Consider the following 17,077-nt stretch of genomic DNA (forward strand, 5'->3'; position numbering starts at 1 on the left):
CACACACACACACACACACACACACACACACACACACACACACACACACACCCGCTAGCTAATGCACTGCTCACCGCCTCCAGCAGCTTCCACCCACTTTCAGACCCTCCCTCCCTCCTCCCTCCCTCTCCTGGTACAGGCAATAGGAGCTGTCATGTTTATTTACATAAGGAGGAGGAGACTGGAGTCTTCCTGAAATAGACAGAGTGCAGAGCCTTTTGTTGATGCAACAGCCCCCTATGTAGAAACTAAACACAATGTGTGATACGCGTACACACCTATCACCTACACATGGAGTAAGACTCACAAGGACACCCCATCCCATCTACCATGACACACATGCACACCTGCTCCATACAAAGGCTCATGCCCTTCATGTACAAGTATACAATTCCACACACCCATAGCCTCACACACACTAGATGACACACATGCAAACACAGTTGTATACTTTATGTGTACATACCTTTACATGCATGTCACATACTCTCATATATCCAAAATGACAGCATATTCAAGTTGGAAGGGACCTCAGGGACCAGTGTATTGTACCACATGTAGACATGCACATAGTCTCACTCACACACACACACACACATTCACTGCATCCGTATGTGTACACATACCACACCACGCGCATTCACAAGGAGTCTCAGGTTCTCTCTCTCTTCCCCCTTACTCTTTCCTTCCCTTCCTTCCTCCCTCTTTCTTTCTCTCTCCCTCTCTACTCTTTCTTTCCCTCCTTCCTCTTTCCTTCACTCTTCTTTCTCTCTTTCTAGCTTTCTCTCTGTCTCTCCCCCCTTCCCTTCCCTTCCTCCCTCCCTCCACCTTTCTCTCCCTCATTCTTTCCTTCCCTCCCTCCCTCTCTCTCACTCACTCTTTCCTTCCCTTCCTCCCTCCATATTTCTCTCTCTCCATCTTTTTCCCCCTCTCTCCTCTCTCTCCCTTCCCTTTCCCTCTCTTGCTCTTTTTACACTTTACACACACACAAACACACAAACATACACACAGACCTCCCCATCTGCAACATTACATTCTCAACAGAACCATCCTACGAACAACGCAGGGTATCCCAAAGCAGTGGGCTACTCAATGTGGGGAATAGAGTCAAGGGAAACTGTGTAGGGTGATATAGAGTCCCTTATACCTTGGCTGAAGGTGACAGACATCAGGGACAAAATGAGATTGAGAGACAGAGTCTAGATCCCATGCCCAGCAGAAATATTGATAGAAATGGGAAGAGAGGGATCTCTTCCTGCACACTAGGGTCCCTAAAGCACCTTCCCGACCTACTCTTTTGCTCTGTAAGACAGCTGTGACCTCTGCTGCCCTATCCTCTGAAGGGTTCAGTGTTAACCAGCAGCTGTTAGATCCTTGGCCAGATAGCACTTAGCAGTCCAGGGGCTCCCTTCCCAAAAGGTCATTACCTACATACATACATCGTGTCCGGCCCCAGCCAGCCCCCACATCCTCCCCAGGCCTGGCACAAGCTCTGGGGCCAGAATGTTTTCGGTTTCAGCCTCAGGGAGAGGCTGTGTGGGTGAAAAATGGGAGCAACTGCCTCTGGGGAGCAGAGGGCCAGAAATGGCAGGATTATGTTATCGGATGGATGGTCCAGGTCTGTCAAACAGATAGGACAGGACAAAGGTAAGGAGCTGAGTCAACATTCTCAAGGGATGAGGAGAAATTAATCAGCCACCACATAGGAGGTCCCTGTAGCTATCTTCCCCTCCTTTTGCCAGGGGAACTAGAGAGGAGGGAGCATGGGATTGTCAGCTAAGTCCAGGGAAGCAGGAGGGGAAGGACTCAGTTCATTCATCATCCTGATTCACTTGATGACCCTCAGCCTGGTGATATATCAGTACCGGATAACATACAGGAGCCAGCTCAAACAAGCCCATTGTTAAATTCTCAATGTGAGCATTTTTATACCTCAGAAATTGGCAAACATTACTTTACAAATCAGGGCTTAGTTTATTGTTTTGTGAATTGTCTAGACTTAAGAAAGTGATGAAAACTTGTTAATGCAGATTAAACTTAAAAGGGTAATATATACATACAGCTACATATGTATTTGGAGAGCTGGTTGTTAAACATATACTAGCATACCACTGGTTATATGTCTGAGCTTTCAATGGCTAATGTTCCCATTCACCAAACACCCCCCTCCCACCAATGCTGCCCCAGAAAGAAAATCCCCTGTGGTACTGAGTAGAAACCATTTGTGGCCATACTTACATATGTGTGTGTCTCTATGTGTGCATATATACATATATATGTGTGTGTGTATACACACATACACATATACATATATATATATATATATCTTCATCATCATCTAAGGTCTGCAAAGCACTTTACAAATATTAACTCATTTTACCCTTACAACAACCCTGGGAAGTAAGTGCTATTATTATCCCCATTTTACTGATAAGAAAACTGAGGGGGGCAGAGGTTAAGTGATTTGCCCAGGATCACATAGGTAATAAGTGTCTGAGGCTGGATTTGAATTCAGGTCTTCCAGACTCCAATCCAGCACTCTATCCATGGCACCACCCAGCACACATGAACACATGCCCACACATCTCCGCTGATAGAACATAAGCTCTTTGAGGGCAGAGACTGACTGTGTCATTTTTGATTTTGTATCCCCAGAGCTTAGCACAGTACCTGGCACATAGTAGGTGTTTAATAAATGCTTGTTGATTCACTGTCTGATTGATATGTACATACATGCACAGATTTCCTTTTTTTTTCTTAAATGGTTTCAAGTGTTTTTGTCCTACCTACCTACACTTTATTGTTGTTGTTGTTCAGTCATTTCAGTTGTGTCTGACTCTTCGTGACCCCATTTGAGGTTTTCTTGGCAAAGATACTGGAATGGTTTGCAATTTCCTTCTCCAGCTCATTTAATAGATGAGGAACTGAGGCGAACAGGGTTAAATGACTTGCCCAGGGTTCCACAGCTAGTAAGTGTCTGAGGCCAGATTTGAATTCAGAAGGAGGAGTCTTCCTGACTCCAGACCTGATACTCTATCTACTATGTCACCTAGCTGCCCCCCTACCTAAATTAGATAAGAGCTGAACTCTGTCTTATGCTTCTGGATCTGCCTAAGGTCTGGATCAGGGCTAAGTCCTGAGTATAATACAACAAACAATTATTAAGCACTTACTGTATGCAGAGCACTGTGCTAGGGGGCTAGGAGAGATGAGAACTTTACATAAATAAGACAGTAACAACCATCAAGAAGTTCATAGTCTAGAGGGGCAATAGGTGCTAGAGAGATTTGCTGAATATTGTCCGTATTTTGCCTGGACATGGGATTCCATTCGTGTAAGGAATTTCTGGTGAGAAAACTCTATGAATGCACCTCTACACCTTACAGTCTTAGAGGGCTGCCTTACGCACCAAGAGGTGACATGTCTCACTCAGTATGAGCGCAGTATGAGTCAGAGGCAAGGCTTAAACTGAGGGCTTCTTATTTCTCTATCCACTAAGCCACACTCTCACCATAAGTATCATCAATAGGGATTGAATTGGTTATTTCTTTGGTACAGGGAACTCCACGGGTAGGAAACTCCCTCTTATCTATGTAAGGCGACACCCCCTCTGCAATTTATAGTCAAGAAAGTGTCAAACTCCCTGCAGCACTGGAGAGGGCTATAATCAGATTGAAATGTAACTGGGAAATGTTTAACAAACTAAAAATACAATATGACCTAGATAATGTTAATTTGTGGTTTTCTGAGTCAGTATCCAGCCCTGGAGATCAGTGTCTATTTGACTTTGGCACCAGTGTGAACATTAAAAGGCTAAGAGATTCACCCAAGGTCACACAGCAAGTATGTGTCAAAAGCAGAACCTGAACCCAGGTCTTCAAGACTGACTCTCTATCCAATCTGCCATGGCTCCTGATTGTTATTATTATTATAATCACTAACTATGATTACTAATAATAACAATAATAAATTATTATTGTTATGACACATTCGGGCTGTGATACTGAGTAATAAGTCACTTAACTTCTCCATTCTCCAGACTCTGACCTAACTTTCCAGTCCAACTGGACATTACTCCTCCTCCTCCCATACTCTGTGACCCAGTCAAATTGGCCTTCTCTCTGTTCCTCACACATATAACACTCCATCTCCCATCTCCTAGGCTTTGCACTGGCTGTGTCCCATATGCCTGGCACGTATTCCTTCCTTACTTCCACTTCCAAGAGTCCTTCCCTCTCTTCAAAGCACAGCTCAAGCACCATCTTCTGTTATTGATCCCTCCTAAGCGCTAGTGCCCTGTCTCCCAAACTACCCTGTGTTTAACTAATATGTGTGTATATCTGCATTTATTAATGCAACACTTATCACACATGTATATATATATAAATATATATATATAAATATATATGTATATGTGCGGATACACTTGTCCTTGTAAGTAGATATTGTTCCATTCTTTGTACTCATATCCCTAGTGCCTAACACGGTGCCTGACACATGGAAGGCATTTAGTAAATGCATGTTGATTGACTGATTGACTGATTGATATTCAGAGTTTCCTCACCTGAGAAATTGCCTATATCAATGAAATCACAGTTCCAGGTCCTATCCTTATAAATATTCCTATATTTCTGCAGTTCTATACATTTTCTAAGGGACTTTCCCATATAATATCTCATCCAATTGCAAACCTACTCCCCTCTCCAACATATCGCCCTGTTCTAGCTGAAACAGGAAGTGGCACCATCATGACCGGCATCACTGATTGCTCCTGCTGAGCTACCCACCCCTTCCCTCATTCCAGTCAGAGGCTCCAAGGCTGAGCAAATGAAAACCTTTGGTTTCTCAAGGGACACTTTTCCACCCTTCTCTCCTACAAGCTTCCCTTGCCATGGCCCTTCTCACAGTCCCAAATTGCCTCAGGGCCTCAACCAGACCCTTCTACCCATTCTTCAGAGAAAAGTGAAACTTGGGGTTGGGTTGCCTCTCCCATCACCCTGAATCCTTCTCTCTTTTACTCAAAGAAGCAACATCTGTCTAACCACACTGTGAACAGGCTACATATGGGAATTACTGGCTATGAGAAGATATTATTCCAACTAACTATAAACCTGAACCTGAAGTATAACTATAACTCAGGGTTCCTCACTTCCAATTAGAGTCAGTACATTTGAAGTGAAGAGGGTAGGAGAACTTAATCATGGGGAGGAGTGGGGGGGGGGGGAAGATAGAAGATATATCAAGGGTGAACATCCAGAGAGATCCAGGGAATTTTGGATAGTGATGGAGGAAGGCCTAGGTAGTAATGCTATCCCCAGAAGAACATAGCCATTAGTTTCTGGAGACTAGAACAGGGCGTGGGATTTAAATATTTGTTTATTCGTTTTCAAAATCTGCAACAAAAGAAATGTTTTTTGTCTATGAGTCGCGTCTGAAAAGGTCGAGGCCTTTCCTTTCATCTGTGATGGGCCAGAGCCCAAGACTACTAACCCCCTGTTTCTGCTTCTCCCAAGGTCAGGCTGAGAGCCAATGCCCAGATCTGCAAAGATAGTGTAGCTTCTCCGACGAGGACAAAGTAGAGATGACGGAGCCTAGGGACATCCTCATCCTGGTCACAGGTATCCCATCAGTGAGAGCTGTCACCAGTCATTTCAATGAACACACCCCATGTGAACAGGGAGGGAGGGGCAATGATTATGGGGAGGCAAGAAGCAACTTGAATTCTGAAGGCCCTCTGATGTCCTCAGTCCCAATCAAGTCTCACTCAGATACATTTATCCACATGTATACATGTGCATGCATGGGTGTGTGCACTATGTACACATGCATATACCCAAACACACTCACACGTGTCCATGTTTATTGATATACACACATATACAGACACTTCCTGAGAGGTCCAACAGTGGTGCAAACAGAGTGGGGCTACCCAGAGAAATTTCCACCCCAGTCCATACTCACTGTGGCAAATCTAAGCTGAGGAGAAAAAAAAAAAGAACCATGATCAATTAGTGCACATTTTCTGCCTCTTTTGGCCCTGACATCTTCAGAGCCTCTATTAATAGTAAACATTTGCTTCTGACAACATCAATATCAATAGGACCTAAGAGTTTCTTTATGGATGAGCCCGGCTCAATCATGCTCACAAGCCTAGCTGAAAGGGGGTGGGAGGCAGGGTCAGAGGAGGCTTTGGCCCCAGAAAGGAGACCTGAAGTGAAGATATGTTCCCCCAGTTACTCTCTATTCTAAAACATAGAATATTTATTTTTAATGCAACTCTATGAATGTTAAATATATATATATATACATACATATATAATACATACATTTATATATACAACATATACTAGTATCAGGCCAAGGAGAGGTACTTAGGGGGCCTGCTTTAATGAGAAGAAGAATGGTTTGTCTGGAAATGGTAACTCCTAAAATACTGGATGACGGTTGTCTGCACTGTAGCTTACTCAGCAAACATGAACTTTTTCACAGTATAAATATAATTGCCAAATTACTGAAGTCTTAATTAAATTTTACTGTTTTTAACTGGAAACATAAGCCTGTGGAGTAGAAAGGGAAAGTGAGAAGAAGAAAATCCTTATCTTTATGAGGACAAGAGGGAATAAGCGCCATATTCTCCTTGGGGAGCCCCTGGTTGGGAGGGGTAGGGGAGAGACATGGCTTCCATACTTAGTCTAAGGGAGACAGACACAAATACTGATACAAGACAGAAGACACACACCAGAGATGTGTAAACATAGGCATGACGAATTCCGGCTGTACACGCTAGAGATCTCAGAATTGGCTGCAGCCTTGGGACTTTGTGCTCACAGCCCAGCTACAATCAGCCAGGGGTCCCCTTGTTCCAACCTCAGTTCTTCCCATAACTCCCCTTGTCCAGCCCCCTCAGGCCGGCCAAACCACATTCCAACTGCCTTGACAGGTTACACCAACCCATTTGGCCGCTCCTAGGCTTCCATGGCTCTGGTGAAAAAGGGTGGCCCCAAGAGGGACTGGGACCTCTCCCCTTAGCTGTCTCCAAGATCTTTGGGCAGAGAGCAGCCACATACAAATACACCATCCCTCTCTCCCATCTCCACTCCCTCTTTTCCCCCTTTTCCAACGGGAGTTCAGATCCTCCTTTAGAGTAAATGCACCTGAGGACAAATGAGGATAGAGCATTCAGCTCATTCCAGCCCCTTCCTGTGGCCTCCCTCAGCACCATCACAACTTTGCTCTCCAATCTACCCTGTAATTTATCTCCCCTACAAAAGACCCACACCTATGGGACTCTAACCTCCATGACTTCAAGGACTCCAATTTATCCAACTCATTTAATAAGTCTTCCCTGAATTCTGTTCCTGGCCAAGTTATGGGGAGATGGAGCTGGTGGATAAAGAGAGGGGGGAGGAAGAAGGGGAGGAAGGGGGGGAGAGAGAGGGACAGAGAGGGAGAGACAGGGGGAGAGAGAGAGAGAGAAGAAGAAGAAGGAGGAGGAGGAGGAGAAGAAGAAGAAGGAGAGGAGGAGAGGAGGAGGAGGAGAAGAAGGAGAAGAAGGAGAAGAAGGAGGAGGAGGAGGAGGAGAGGAGAAGAAGGAGAAGAAGAAGGAGGAGGAGGAGGAGGAGAAGGAGAAGGGGAGGAGGAGAGGAGGAGGAGAAGGAGAAGAAGAAAGGAGAGAAGAGGAGAGGAGAGAGACAGAGGGGAGGAGTAGATCCTGAACCTGCCCTCAGTGAGCACTGCCAGGAAATAATCATAACTGACATTTATATAGCACTTTAAAGTTTTCAAAACACTTGACCTACATTGTCTCATTTGAACTTCTCAAACCCCTTGCAAGGGAGGCATTACAGGCATTATTAATGAGCCCTCCCTGAGCCTCAATTTTTTCATCTGTAAAATGGGGATAAATAAGAGCATCTCCCTTCCAGGACAGCCATGAGGATCAAATGAAATAACATACCGAAAGTGTCTTGCCACTTTTTATGTTAGCAAAGAACTGGAAACAATGTAGATGACGCCCATGGAATGGGGAATAGCTAAAGAAATCATGGTGCACTAATGTAATGGCATATAGTCATGCTAGTAAGTATCGGAGGCTAGGCTGTAAGCTAGGCCTTCCTGACTCCAGGTACAGGGCCCAAGATCTACCACATTCTAGGAGATGAACAGCAAAGGCAGAAAGAAGAAAGGGAGGGAAGGAAGGACCGTATACTCAGATGACCAAACTGTTACTGTAGGGTTCGAGGACCAGGACGAGTCTCCAGAGAGGAAGTTTGGGAGGCAGGTGGGAGTGACTCCAATCCAGGAGACGCTGAGACACAAACCGGAAAAACAAAAAACCAAAAACGTTGGGCAAGACTAGGAGTGGGGATGAGGGGAACCAAGAGAAAGGAGCTGTCTTCATTGCCTGTTCCACTTGTCCTCATCTAGACCTAGGGAGTTACCTGGAAAGAAGCCAGATTTGCTTTGCATTATCCAGAGTAAAAAAACAAACAAACAAACAAAAAACAAACAAACAAAAAAACAAAACCCCAGAGCATGTGGGGGACTGAACATGTGACCTCAGTCCATAGAATCCAACCTCTAACTACTAAGTAACTAAACCCATGGTCCTGCCTATATTTGCTGCCTCCCACCTTGGCTCATGTTTGGCCCCCTGCGTGGACAGCTGGTCCTTCACCTTTCCCCTCTACCTGTAAGAATCCTCCACCAGTCTCATGCTCTGCCAGTGTTAGCTAGGGGCATGTTAATGTAGAGGCTGATTCATCTCCGCACTCAAACTGATCCTAGATGAATGAAGAGAGCTGGCAACCCAAGGGTTAATGCAGCAACAGAATAACCAAATAAAACTTCAGCTCCCACCCCCACACATTTTCCTCCAGAATGGCTTCCTGCAGCTGTCCCAATCTCCCTATTTACATATTCAGCCATTCACTCCTTGGTCTCTGCTCCCTCCCCCTTCTCCCTTCTCCTTCCCTCTCTAGTCTTTTTTTCCCCTCGGCTCAAGCTTTCTGTTCCAAGATGCCAGGCCTGGACTCATGTCTTCCATCTTTCCCTCAGGCCACCAGAGCCTCACATTTTAAATAGCCCTAAGCAGGGCTGGCCATCTAGACCAGGGACAAGGACAGAGAACATATGGGTCCCCATATCACCCTTAGGCTACAAATCAGGAAATCTGAGCTTCAGCTTTTAGCAACCTAGGAGCTGTCCACTGGTCGTCCAGGGACATATTATCAAGCAGTTCTCTACCAATCAATCAATAAAAGCACTTATTAAACACCAACTATTTACCAGGCACTGTGCTAAGACATAAGAATCCAAAGACAAAAGTGGATAGCCCCTGTCCTTGAGAAAATCTAGACAAGGGAAATGGCATATGCAAAATATATCAAAGATAATTTGGGGGAAGGGGAGCCCCTGGAAGTGAGGGGGATCAGGAAAGGCATCCTATAAAAGGTGGCACTTGAACTGAGCTTAATGGTAAAAACAAGGAGCGAGGGCAAAACAAGTAGAGGGCATAGCCAAAGCAAAAATCGAGAGACAGGAGATGAAGAGCTGTGTACGAAGAATAGTAATAAGGTAGGATTCACTGGACCATGTTTCTGAAGGGGAATAATGTATAGTAAGATTAGAAAGGCATGTTGGGGTCAGGTTGTGAAATAGCCAAGCAGAGGAGTTTACATTTTATCCTAAAGGTGGTTAAAAAAAAAAACCATTGAAGTTTATTGAGTTAGGAGGGTGACATGATCAGATTTGTGCTTTAAGAAAATACCTTAAAAAAAAAAGAAAATCACTTTGGAAGTTAAGTGGAGGATGGACGACATAAAGACCAATCTATTACAAAAAGATGCCCAAATTGGGCCAGCTAGGTGGCACAGTGGACAGAGCACTGGCCCTGGAGAAAGGAGGACCTGAGTTCAAATCCAAACTCTGACACTTACTAGCTGTGTGACCTCGGGCAAGTCACTTAACCCCGACTACCTCCCAAAAGAAGATACCAAATTTTTTGAAATGATTCAGGCAAATGGTAATAGGGGCCTGAAGGAGGGTGGTGGTTCTGTGAGAGGAGGAGGCAGGCCCATCTATCTATCTGGACTCTGTCTGACACTTCCCCAAGATGTGTTGGGAGGCATTTTTATCCACTGGAAAGAGATGCATGCTGCCTGACCTTGCTCTCCCTTCCCCCAGCACCACCACCAATGAGAGCAGCCAGGTGTACCCTAGAACCCGGAGATCCAAACAAGCTTTTAGAAGAGGAATGGGCCCTGAGGGGAAAGAACCTATGGGACCACCTCTCCCAGCCCACAACATAGTCATTCTCTTTCCCTTTGCCCCACCCCCCTCCCCAGCCCAGGTCCTCAGGAAAGTTCACCCATAGCTCAGCTACAAGTCCTTAATCTTGGGTCCTTTGTAACCTTATTAAGGGCTTTAGAGGGGGCTTATTTGTACAGTTGACCCCTTAGGTCTCTTTGATGAGATGTAAATTCTCTAAACAAGGTAGAGTAGCTGGAAATGATGTAGACTTTAAGGTCTGAAAGGAAGTAAGTGCTATTTTTGTCCCTCTTTTTACAAATGAGGAATCTGAAACAGAGCCAGGTTAAATGACTTGCCCAGAGTCACATAGTCAGTGTCGGAGAAAGGATTTGATATTTCAACTGACGATATTACAAAAGGTAAGAAGTGAGTGACAGACAATCGTTATTAAGATCTTAAATGAGATGCTCCCCTTAGATAGCATGAAGAAATGTTCCGGTCAAGCTTGATGGAATTAAGGGATAGTCAGTCATTGTCTGGCTAAAGGATTGGCCAGGACCCTGGGGACTCTTTTCTATTTTTCTGGAGGCAACTGAAGTTAAGTGGCTTGCCCAGGATCACACAGCTAGTAAGTGTCTGAGGCCGCATTTGAACTCAGGTCCTCCTGATTCCAGGGCTGGTACTCCATCCAAAGTACTACCTAGCTGCCCTTCCTGATGACTTTTCTAAAAAAGCAAGACACACTTGTGTTTCTAGGGATTCAGTGTAGGCAGGGCATAGCTCTGGAGAACTGATCTCAGAAGAAAAGAACCAGCTTAGCTCTGGATAAAGATTGTCTTTTCCTGGAAGGCAGTGAAGGGTAAAAGTTTTCTCTCTTCGACCTCTCTACCTTGGCAGACCTCACTCCCAGCAGGAAGTAGGCCCATCAGAGACAAGCAAGAGCAATATGAGGACACCATAAGAGAACAGAAAGGACACCAGGGACCAGCAGCGACTCAGGAATGTGTTGCCTAGACCATGTGCATTCTCTCTGCAGGTGATTCTCTACTAGCGAACTCTGCTTGTATGAATACTCTTCCCACTGATATTGCACTTCAGGTTTATGGGAGAAATGCTTTGTTACTATTATTCTTACTATGCTATTACAGTAAATACCTTTTCTTTGAGCTGTGTTCTCTGGCTTACTATTAAAAGTATGTGTATCAGTGGGGGTTTGTAAGCTGTAACTTTTGGCATTTGGCCCTCCAGAGTACCTTGAACCTGAAGTAGTAATCCCCATAGGAGCCCAACCTGCACACAAGTTGATGGGGGAGAGAGCTTGATAGAGAAGGAAACCCTACTAAAACTTGGGACAGTGCTCCTGAGTTTGTCTCTTTAGAAAAATTTCTTTTCTAATTAGATAGATACATATAGACCTATATCTATTTATCTACAGATATAGATATGTAGATAGATATAGGACTATATCTCTATCTCTCTCTATCTCTCTCTCTATATATATCTACCTGTATCTATATACCTATCTATATAGATAATATATAAATATTATAGAGATTTAATAAATATATAAATATAGACACATACTATATAAATATAGCTATAGATAATAAATATATAATATATAAAATAGATATTACATAAATAAAGATATAGATAGATATAGGCCTATATATAAATACCTATTTCTATGTATATATCTATAGCTATATCTATCTGTCTATCTATTAGGAGGCAGCTGGGTGGCTCAATTAATAGAGCACTGGAGTCAGGAAAACCTGAGTTCAAATCCAGCCTCTGACAATTATTAGCTATGTCACCCTGGGCAAGTCACTTAACCTCTGTTTGCCTTATTCCACAGGAGGAGGAAATAGCAAACCACTCCAGTATCTTTACCAAGAAAACCCCATGGACAACATTGGTGTGCTGTGGTATGGGTCATGAAGAGTCAGACAAGACTGAACGATAACATACATCTATTATCTGTCTGTCTGTCCATCTCTCTCTCTCTCTCTACATGTGAGCTATAGAACCAGGCACCTCTCCATTCTCACAGTTCCCACTGGAGGTTGAAGCTCTATCTCTACTTTCCTGGACTGTTGCCACAGCCTCCAATCTGGCACTCCGCCTCTTGGCAATTTTTATGGTCTCTTGATATTGCTGGATTTTCATATAAATGGATCCATATGGAATGAATAAAAATAATTTATATTTTTGTTTCAAGGTTAAAGGTTAATCCTAAACAAGGTTCACCATCTTTTTACCAGAAGAATATAAATATCCAAGAACAGAAATGACCAGCATATCAAGTAATTGCAGTAGCTCTGCCTAGATATGCCTTAGGCAGAGTTCCTCCTCCCTTAGGTCTCTTTGACAAGGTGTAAATTATCTAAACAAGGTAGAGTAGTTGGGAATTATGTGGTACTTTTAAGGTTTAAAAGCACTTTACAAACATTATTTAATCTAATCCTCACAATAACTCTGTGAAGTAAGTGCTATTTTTATTCTTCTTTTTACAGATGAGGAATCTGAGATGGAGATGGGCTAAATGACTTGCCCAGGGTCACACAGTCAGTGTCTGAGGCAGGGTTTGAACTCAGATTTTCCTGATTTCAAAGCCAGCACTCTAGTATACCAGTGGTGTCAAACTCAAATAGAAACCTATCCCTGCAAACTGCATATTGACTTAAAAAACCATATCATAACATCTATATTGTATTGTATTTTTATTTATTTTCTTAAACATTTCCCAATTAATTTTAGTCTGGTTGGGCTTCCAACAAGTTTGTTATATCCATATCATGCCACTTTGCTGCTTCATTAACTGTTTAACAAAATATTTATTAAGTAACTACTATGTACCAGATACTATGCAAAGACAAAAATGAAGCAGTCATTGCCCCAGGAGTTCACAGTCTATGCATAAAGAGCAAGCATAGATGTGTGTGTGAGATACACAAGGAGACAAAGGAGATACACTATCATTTGGGGGGGTGGAGGTAGGGGAAGGGGAAGGCAGTAGGATATGACAGGATAGAAAAAGTTTTCATGCAGTAGTGTTGTAAATCTGAGCTGAGCTTTGAAAGAATCTAAGACTCCCAAAGGGCAGCTAAGTGTTGAAGTAAACAGTTTGCATCTTCATGAGTTCAAATCTAGCCTCTGACACTTACTAGCAGTGTGACCCTGGGCAAGTCGTTTAACCCTGTTTGCCTTAGTTTCCTCATCTGTAAAATGGGCTGGAGAAGGAAATGGAAAACCACTCCAGTTATCATTGCCAAGAAAATGCCAAATGGGGTCATGGAGACACCTGAAAAATAACTTAACAACAACAAGACCTAAAGGCAGAGGTGAGGAGGGGGTACACTCCAGGCCTGGGGGACAACCAGTATAAAAACACAGAGACAACAAATTGAATGATGTGTGTGAGAAACGGTATGAAGGCTAATTGGGCTGGACCATGGTATATATGAGAGGGAATGATGTTTAATAAGAAAGAGAGGATGAAATCAGGTGATGAAAAGCTTTAAATGCCAGACAGAGGAGTTTGTGCTTGATCCTAGCAGTAATAAGGAACTCCTGCAGGTTATTTAAAAGAGTGGCTTTGGTGGATTTTAGGCAGCCCTGTGAAGGATGGATGAGACTGGGGATGACTTGAGAAAGAGATCGGTTAGGAATCTATTGCAACAGCCCAGGCAAGAGGTGATGAGGACCTCAATTAGGGTGGTGGCCCTGGGATGAGAGAAAAAAGGGAAAGATGAGAGAAAAGCTGTGGAAGTAGAAAGGCCAAGATTTGGTAACTGAGTAGATGTGGAGGGGGAGGAGTGAGGAGTCAAGGATGACAAGGACAGAGTTTTGAACCCAGGTGACTTGAAAGGATGGTGGTGCCTTCAATGGTAAAAGAGACTTATGAGAAAGGGATAGCTCTTGGGGAGAAAGGGATAGGTTTGGGGAGAAAGATAATGAATTTTGTTTTGGACATGTTGAGTTTAAGATGCCTGATGGCATTGTCCTAACACTGACTCAGGTTGGCCAAGTGTACTCACCTGGGCAAAAACCTTGGACTTGACCTTTAAAAGGGGACAACTCGGGAAATTTGGTGAGAGAGAAGACCTCTGGGGAGTAGAGGAGGCTACATGCAGATGGAGACTTCGTTCCCTGGAGATAGGCTTGTGTATCCATTTGGTTCTACTAGAGAAGCTGAATGGTCCAGAGAAGCCATGTTCGTCAAGGACCTGGCCAGATGGAGAAACAGATCAACTCAGAGACAAAGTCTGATGTGGAATCAAAGGCACAGAAGGAAAAAAGGAACAGTCATTAGACTGGAAGGAGAAGAAAGATTGGTATGACAAGGAACCACAAATTGGAAGAACAACCCAGAACTGTCCCTTTGTGGATACTGAGTCATGCCTACTGTGTAGATCCCTATGTATAGTGGGGAAGCAGAAGAGAAGGTTGCTATATTCTCTAGTAATACTTTCTCCTTGTGGTGGGAGATACCCAGAATACCCAGAATAGCTATTGTTTGTATGAAGTTTGAAGGATTATATAAATCCCTAGTTCCTTTCTCTTTTGGATCCTCCTCCCCTCCCCCTCCCCCCAGAGTGGTGCTATAAGACCCCATAGATCTGAGAAAGATGGAGAGCCATTGAAGACAGTAAGGGGGTTACACTGAAAGTTCATCGGTTCTGATATGAGTCCTTGTCTTCTTTGTTTCCTATAGTCCATGTTTTGTTGGCCTAAATCTTTGTAAGGAAGCCGAGGACCCTTTTTCATTTTTTTTTATGGAAATCTAGGTATATGCCAGATTCTGCTGTTCCCACAGAAAACCCTCTTTGGGGACATGAAACACGGAGATTTATGGAAGAAACCTCCTGAATTTGGTCCATAGGAGGTCAAAGCTTAAACAATGGCTTATGGGTTACACAATCCATGTGAATAAAGTCAATTTGCAATTTTTGATTTCCTTGTTATCTAATTCCTATGGTTTCATTTATATGAGACATCCTGTAGGTTATGGACTCTTAACCTTTTTTGTTTCACAGATCCCTCTGACAGTCTGGTGAAGCCTATGGACCTCTTCTCAACATAATGGTTTGCTGCCTACTTCATGATGGAAGGAAGTGCTAAATTTCCATTAGATGTTAGTGAAAATAAAGATGTAATTTTGTTTTCTCATCCAAGTTTCTAGACTCCCTGTAAACTATCCATGGACCTTTTTGGGGTCTCTGGCCCCCAAGTGAAGAATCCCTGAGAAAGATTGTAAATTCCATGAGATTAGGAGTCATATCTTATTCATCTTCATCTGCCTCCAGTGCATAAGCAGAAGGTTCTACACATAGCATGTACTTAACGTTTGTGAAATTGAGTCAAATTAAATTGATAATAAGACCTCTATTCAACCCAGGGCTGGGCATGAAGTGGGCATTCACAGAATCATAATGAGAGTTGGAAGGGAACCCAGAAGCCATCTAGCCACTACAACCTATACCAACCCAGAGGCTCACCTTTAACATCTTCAACAATTGTTAATCCAACCTCAGTGAGGGGGAATTCACTACCTTCCAAGGAAGACCATTCAACTTCTAGACAGCTCTGATTGTCAGAAAGGTTTTCTTTATATTGAGCCAAAACTTCCTGTCTACAGCTTCCACCCATTTCTCCTAGTTTTGACCTCTTGGGCCAAATAGAACAAATCTGATCCTTGACATCTCTTCAAATATTTGAAGAAAGTTTTCATACCTCTATCTCCCATCCCAACTTCTCAAGTCTTCTCTTTTCTAGGCTAAATCCTAGTTGATTCAAACAATCCACACATGGCATGATCTTCAGTCCATGAAAAGATGATGGTGCCGTCAATGGTAAAAGTAATTTATGGAAGAAGGATGGGTTTTGGAGAAAAGATAATGAGTTTAGTTTGGGACATGCTGAGTTTGAGATGCCTATAGGACATTCAGTTTGAAATGTCCACCCTCCTCTGAATATTTTCCAGTTTGCAAATGTCTTTCCTAAATGTGAAGTCCAGAACTGAACTCAACACTCCATAGGCTACAAGGGCAGTGTAGCAGGACTCTCACCTGCCTCATTATGCAATCTACAATCACCTTTTTTTCCCAGATGCAGTGGCACACAATTGATTCATATGGAGCTTGTAGTCTACTGAAACCCCCATATCTTTTCCATGGTTAATTCAAGAATCATCTACTGAGCACCTACCATATGCCCAGTCTAGATGGGAAAGATGCAGGCACTCCTATTCAGGAATGTATGAGTCATCTGGGGAGACAACACAGGTGAAAAAGAGGACAAACTCCAGGCAAATTTTTTAATGGTCCAATGAGCAATGCTGATTGAAATGATGTAAGTTGCAAAAAAGGAGTCATCATCAGTGTGGGCTAGAATGGACCAGCAGCCAATCAGTCACATGGAGGGGAACACTTTGAGCTGGGTCTAGAGGGATGGGATGGGTCACATTTAGACAAGCAAATAGCAAAAGCAAAGTTACAGAAACAGGAAAGTACACGGTGTACTTATGGGACAATGAAGAGATTAACCTGGCTGTGTGTACATATACACACATATTTTAATTATACACATATATATGTACACATATGTTTGTACATGTATACATATATAACATATCCATCCATGTGTGTGTGTGTGTGTGTGTGTGTGTGTATACATACACCCCATCAAGAGAATTTTGTCCAGCCTGTCACTTGGAGTTATGGAGGTCCCACTTACTTCCCAAGGGCCAATGTGTGGATTGCTCTCAGCCTCTGCAATCCATACACACACACACATATAAAAAGGAAAGTGAACCTAGAAAAGT

At 43.3% G+C, this 17,077-nt stretch overlaps 1 protein-coding gene across 1 annotated transcript in view; it reads right to left on the reverse strand.

The window, feature by feature from the left end:
• The window catches only part of NEURL1 (neuralized E3 ubiquitin protein ligase 1), a 98,966-nt gene that overhangs the window by 41,940 nt on the left and 39,949 nt on the right, over positions 1–17,077 (reverse strand). The window lies entirely within an intron of this gene.

The sequence above is a fragment of the Vombatus ursinus genome, unplaced genomic scaffold (assembly GCF_900497805.2).
Source record: "Vombatus ursinus unplaced genomic scaffold, bare-nosed wombat genome assembly UNPS02009205.1, whole genome shotgun sequence".
NCBI classification, from domain to species: domain Eukaryota; kingdom Metazoa; phylum Chordata; class Mammalia; order Diprotodontia; family Vombatidae; genus Vombatus; species Vombatus ursinus.